Raw genomic sequence first — 7,089 nt, 5'->3', positions numbered from 1 at the left:
CCATTATGTGGCATTTACCAAGGTAATTTTTTCCTTTTTGTTTGAACACAGGAATTAAAAGTGATTCATAAAACAGACACACACACACACACACACACACACACACACACACAATCAACATGTAAATTAGAACCACATTAAGATGATCATCGTTTTACGTTGTTTCCCTAAAATGGTTCTCATTTGCCCTGTATGTTCAACTCAGAGTGCTGTGACAGTGTTGTTAGTTCTGATTCACGGAAGACTTAGAAGTCCCTGTGAACGGCTTTATAGAGCAACTTCAGTGTGCAGTTATTGCGTTTATTCTTTCTGTGCACATTTTTTGGGTTTTGGGTTTCTTTTCCCGCAAGGGAATTACTATTATATTGATTTTAGTGTATATGATGGTTAAATCCAGGAGCATAATCTGTACATCTGTCTGAGGTCTCTTTGGAGAACATAAGCCCGAGCATACTGCTTTCCTGATTAAAAACTTTCAGTGATTCTGATTAGTCAGGACTCTTGGTTTTAACTGACGGAAACTAATGGGACCTTTGAAGAATTCCAAATAGCCAAGTCATGTCGTGTATTTGCGTGCTAGAAGAATCACTCTAGCAGCAGCATTGTGATTAGAATGAAGGGGGCCACTCCAAAAACAGAGACAGGAGCCCGAACGGACCTAGATCTCTAGCACGCAGAAATGTCCCTTTGCACTGACCTAGCTGCTCAAGCTCTTTACTCACCAGACTGGTAGCGAGTTTAAGGGAGCCACATGAAAGTTGAGTTTGGGCCCATAAAATGGGCTAGTCCTCCATTCTCCAGCATATCTCCCCACCTTCCTCCTACCAGGTTTTTAGGCACCACAGTTTGGAAAGCAGTCTTCTGCATGTGGTTGCCCACACTGGGTGATAGGGGTTGGGGATAGGCCATGTGAATGTTCATGAACTGCTTGTTACTCTCTTCCCTTCTGGGCCTCACCTATCTGGTGTGAGAAGGGAAACAATTGTCAGCAGAGGCCAGAGTGGCCCCATGCTGTGGTTGCTTTGCTTTTCCAACCCTCTGCCTGCTGGCTCAACATACCTAGCTTCCATGTTTCCTGTGAGTTTCCTTCTTAGGTACAATTTAATATGAAATTTTCCCCTTCCTTATAACCAAAGCCAGGAGGGGGCACTGTCTTGGCACACTCTGCATCTATGACAGAGCACTTGCTCCCTAGGCAACTCCCCCTCTCCCAGTTCCGTCTTCCCACCGTCTGCGCCCCACGTTCTCGGCAGACTTAGTGGGCATCTGGGTGGCAGGAATATGGGGCTCCCTGGTTGCTGATTCTTGTTCATATGAAGTTCTTCCAGCCAGGGCTCTTTGTTCTAAAAACTCTGATCTCTGCAGGATGGATGGTATATCTTGGCTTATCTAGAATCCTCTCCAGTTTTCATCAGGGCTTTCGGAAACCTCTTCTGAAGGTCTCAGATATTCAGCCACAGAACTGAAATGGATGGAATGTGCTTTGAGAATGTGTGACTAGTTTCAGAGTCTGAACCCCTCTTAGACGTTTCACTTGGTGTCACAGTACCCCAACATGTTTGAATCAGCAAATTTGTTACATTAAGAACTTATAGCCTTTCCCCCGGGGGGGGGGGGGGGGGAATCTCCTCTCCCGAAAACTCGTCAGTTTGCCACACAGTCTCATTTCCATCCTATGGAAATCAGCCATCCTTCTCCTGTCCCACTTGCTGACCTGGGTGGGAGGCATGGCCAGGCTTGGGAAGCAGGGATGTCCTGTGCTTCGAGACCAACAGCACTGGGCTGTCTCTTTCCTCTTCCTGGTTGACATTGTTACTTCCTTTGGTTTTTAAGCAATTCAGAGTTTAAGATAAAGGCCTTAAAGACAACTTTCTCTGCCTCTCCCTTTCTAGGTATTTGCATAGGAATCAGAGGAGTTAATCTTGTGAGTAAACTCTCAACATCTGCACAGTTTCCTTCCTTCCTTCTTTCTCTATCTGCCCCAGGATTCTAAAGCACAGGACTGCCCCCAGGTCACCATTGCCTTTGCAGAGACCACACTCCTGTCTGCAACAGGGGGTGGCCTTTTTTAAAAAAACATTCTGGCTCCAGTTTTAGCAATTGAGGCTAGTCGATAGCGCAGATATGTATGAGTCTAAGGTTCTTGGCGCCTTATGCAGGCACCCCGCGAGTCTGAATCTCCCTGCACAACTTCAAGTATGCAGGAAATCTTCCTTTTTTTTTTTTTTTTTATTCCCTGTAACTAATTCAGACTCCAGCCCCCAATCTGCTAACCTACAGGGAAATTTCATCTGTCATTTTTAGGTGTCTCTCCTTCCCCCATGGGGTGTGTTCTAGAACCCAGAGATTACCATGGCACCTGGTAGGTAAGGGACTGGCCTCTGACCTTTTGTGTATCTGCCTCAGGACTGAGTAGAGGCTGGAAACCGTGCCACGGGTCTGGTCTCCCAGAGCACATCCCACACTCTTGAGGGCTCTGCTCACCGCCCTGGGGAACAGAGCTGTGCAAGGGACGGCTGGCTGGTGCTGACAGATCTCCTTCTCTTTTACAGGCCCCGGGGTGGGGGGTGGAGGGAGAGAGAGGGTCTTTTTCTCACCCTTGTATGTGCCCTCTGCTTCTCCAGTCTCAGGAGTCAGGCAGAATCTCCTCATTGGGTTTAGAGGTTAACAAAGACAAACTGCCTGTGCCGTCATCTGGGCTAAAATACAAGGAATTACAAAGCCTGCCACCTGTTTTAAATGAGCTAGAAAGAAAAGCTGTTGGGAGGACAAACAAAGCGAAATTCCAGAGTTGTCCTGCCGTGCTGATTTGGAGGCTGTAATGAAGGCAAAACATCGCCCAAACAGTGGTAACTATGGAAATTAAGAGAAGGAAACAGATTTGAGAGACAGTAAGCTTGCAGAATCTGTATAGCTTAGTCAGTGAGAAAAATCTAGTATGACTCCAGAGTTTCTGACTTCAGAGAGACCAGGAAGTAACACAGTAAAGAGACTGACCTGTTGATAATGTGGACTCACACCACACACTCTGGATGCAGGTCTCAGCTCCACTGCCTGCTGGTCATGTGAGCATGAGCAAATTAGTGCAACTTTTAAGCCTCAGTTTCCCCATAAGTAAAATGGGGCTAATACTGCATACTCATATGGTTGTGAGCATGACTAAAACGGTCATGACCTTCTGAGCATCCAGTAAATGTTAGCTATTATTATGTGGTGGTGCTAGTAGCTAAAATCTGTAATACTAGAGGAGGAGCCCCTGCTTTAGGGCAGGTGACCCTCAGGGCTGTGAGATAGCCAGGCTGAGAGGTGGTAGATGGATTCATCTGGACTTGGAAAGAAAGCTCGGGATTGTAGACAGATTTGGGAGACCTTTGCCTCCAAGGAGTAGTTGACACCTTGGGGTATGAATGTGGTCCCCCAGAAATGGTGCAAGAAGGTAGAGAGGCAGGTGTCAGGCCCACAAATGTGTTCAGACATCGCCCCCCTATGTCATCTTTAAACTGACTTCATTGTTTTTGTTTTTTTTTAATTTTTTTTTTCAACATTTATTTATTTTTTTGGGAGAGAGAGAGACAGAGCATGAACGGGGGAGGGGCAGAGAGAGAGGGAAACACAGAATCGGAAACAGGCTCCAGGCTCTGAGCCACCAGCGGGGCTCGAACTCACGGACCGCGAGATCGTGACCTGGCTGAAGTCGGACGCTTAACCGACTGTGCCACCCAGGCACCCCCTGACTTCATTGTTTTGAGATGAACATGAATATCCCGTTTAGGGTCTTTGCTTCAGAGGTATAATCTCATTGTTTGCTCGGTGAAATACAAGTTAGTTGTCTGTAATCTCCCATATTGGATGGGCTCCTTTCTATCTGGAATTACAGTGTTTAGAAAAACACACACGGACACACCTTTTTTGAAAAGCTTTTCAAAAACAAACCTTGCAATCTTCAATCGAGAGGAGGCTTTCACTGAAAACTAAGACAATTCCCAGTGTTTGGGGCTTTCCCAATTCTTTCCCACTCAAATCATTAGAAATAAAAGAAAGAAATAAAAGAAATAAAAGAGTCAGTTTGAAGAATTGACTTACGAAAAATCAGGAGTAGCCGGAAGTGAATGAGCTGAAAGTGGAGGAGAATCCCTTTGTTTCATGGGGGTTTCATGCAGGCTCAGCAGGCAGCTAAATCAGGACATTCATAGAGAAAAGGGCATGTTCTTAAATGCTCTCAGAGGCAAACGCCTAGAAAGACCTACCGTGCCAGCAAAAAGTTATTCTACAAATCATATGTTCTGTATTCAGGAAATTTTACTTTTTGTCATCGAAACATCTGAGTAAGCAGATGTAAACAGATCATTTTCCAAAAAAACATTTTCCCTTTTATTTAAAACAATGATCTGTTTACTGTGTGCCGATTTCATTCCTAGAAAACTGTGACTTTCCTTGTTACTTTGGAGCCCAGAAACATGTATATTTAGGAGTGTTTTTACCATATACTTTAAATATATATTTACATATTATATATTAAAAGATTATATATACATGTGTATATATACGTATATACATACATATATACATATATACATATATGAATGATTAAAGCCCTTTTGTCAGATTTGAAATCTAAGTTCTGACCTGAAAAGCAGTCTGCAAGGAGCATCCTGTCAAACTTAGATGTGTTATTTTTCCTGTCTCTTCTCTGCTTTATTAAACTGTCACACACCGCGCACGATTTTTCCCCAGGGCCACGCATGCTTTCGGGTTCTCTGTTGCATTGTTAACTATTTAAGCGTTTGGCTGGTGCCGAGATGGCAGGTGGGAGAGGCAGAGGAACTTGGCCTCCTCCCCGCCAGAGTTCTCCTCTTTCACTAGTGCTGCTTACATTGAACAGCTTAAGAATAAGCTCCTGTGTGAGCCCTCGGAGGCCAAGGAGTATTGTTGGATTCAGAAAGGAATCGCTTTCTTTTAGTGATCATTTGAATATTTCGACAATGAAGCAAAGCCACTCCACTGCCTGGTTTGCGTACCTCGTGTCATGTGCGCCCTTCCTTGGGAAGAAGAGAGCCCTCGCCTCTCTGAATTTGTAAATTGGTATTGTCCGTTGGTGAGATGAGTAGAAGCAAAGGAAGAATCCTCCAGAAGAATTTTACTCTCTTGCTCAGTGTTTTTTTAAAGCTCTTTAAAAAAAAAAAATTAATACAGGCCTTTGTAGACCACCCAATTAAATCACCATGATAAATGGTGGGTATTTTGAGAAGAGAGATGGGCCATGAGATGATGTGTTGAAGTGTTTATACATGCAAAGTGAGGAATACATTTAAAACAAATTCTCTGGATAATTCAGAGGTCCTACTCACCTCTGTTTTTTTCCTGAATTGTGATGGGTTATTTTTCAAATTTGGTTGTCTAAAAATGATCTTCATTTTTCCATTTTTAACTTAAAAGGAATGCTTTCCTACAAAATAAACAGACATAGCTTTTTTTTTTTTTTTAATCAAACTAAGAGAACAGGCGACCAAGTGAATAAACCACATAGGTAGGATATAATTGGCTTTGTTTCATAGTAAGCTTACCTTTGTGCTGGTTAAGAAAATCCTAAAAAGCTTTCCCCTTATGAGAATTGACTGGTTGGAATAGTCCTAAATTGGAAGAAGCCAAGTTTTGTAATTAATTGGTGAATAGAGATACTGGTTTCCGAATGCTCACCAGAGATCAGTGGTACAAAGCTGGCCATGGACTTGGCTCTGGAGAACTTGGTGAAAACGTGAATGCCCAGTGCCAAAGTGATGTTACGGCATTCTGTGCTGCTTTGTGCTGTGGCCTCGGAATCCGTATTTTTAAAAGATGTCTCTGGCAATTCTAATGCATAGCCAGGTTTGGTAACCACTGAATTGTGTATTCAATTTGGAGACCTCAGCCTTTTCACCATCTGATGAATCTATATGTTTATTTGAAGCTTTTGTTGAAAATGAATGCCTGCTGGTTATTGCTTTTTTCAGTTCACAATTTGTTTCCGGTTCTGTTATTGCATAGATTTGCATACCTGTTTTATAGTATTCTAATACTGTTGCTTTAAAAAAAATACCATTTCCTCTCTGTGCTCTTTTGAATATTTGATGTAAACAATTTCATGTTTTGTTTTGTTATTTTCCCTACTTGCAGAAAGTAGGGGAAAACTCCACGGTTTTTCTAACCCAATTGTAATATAAATACTTAAAGATCTTGGTCAAGGTAATATAAGATTGAAAATCCTTTAAGTTACAGCATTATGAACTTCATCATACCTTTAAAATATGTCAGATGAGCTAAATGTTTAAGACTTTGGCCAGATGGTCGATCTGAGACATTTAAAAATTAATGGTTGTGTGTCTGTTGAGGTATCCTACTACAGGATTTTAACACTTAAAATTGATCTGTGAATGAAAATGCGTGAAAGGGCAGTCAGAAATCTCTGTCAGTCATCAATTGTGTGTATGTGCTCTTGAAGTCAGGCTCAAGCTGCAACATGATGGGGGGAAATGTTTTCCTAGCTTCATTCACTGAAGGTGTGCAAGATCTCTTCTCACAGGTTTGAGTCGTCAGACAAACTTCCGAGGGGACTCCATGACCACCTGGAAGCTGTTGTTTCCTGTCACCGAGTAGGTATGCAAACAATGAAAGCTTCTTCAAATTATTTCTGCCTGGGCATGTTTATTAACAATTACTTGGAAACACATAGTAAAATCAGTCAAGGAGATTCAAGGTACTTCAAAAAGCTTCTAGTATAGAGGTGCCTGGGTTGGTTAAGCATTTGTTTCTTGATTTCGACTCAGGTCATGATCTCATGGTTCGTGGGATTGAGCACAACGTGAGGCTCTGTGCTGACAGCGCGGAGCCTGCTTGGGATTCTCTCTCTCTCTCTCTCTCTCTCTCTCTCTCTCTCTCTCTCTTTCTCTCTCTCTCTGTCTCTCTCTCTCTCTCTTTCTTTCAAAAACAAAGAAACATTTTTTGTTTCTAAACTTTCTGGTAGGGAATAAATACATTTCTGCCTCAAACTGCCAAATACCTTAGAACAGAATTCTTCTAACCTTTTGTTTTTTGAGGAGCATTAGTATGCTG

This window comes from Prionailurus viverrinus, chromosome B2 (genome assembly GCF_022837055.1).
Source record: "Prionailurus viverrinus isolate Anna chromosome B2, UM_Priviv_1.0, whole genome shotgun sequence".
NCBI lineage: Eukaryota > Metazoa > Chordata > Mammalia > Carnivora > Felidae > Prionailurus > Prionailurus viverrinus.
Note: the sequence above shows the minus strand (reverse complement) of the source record.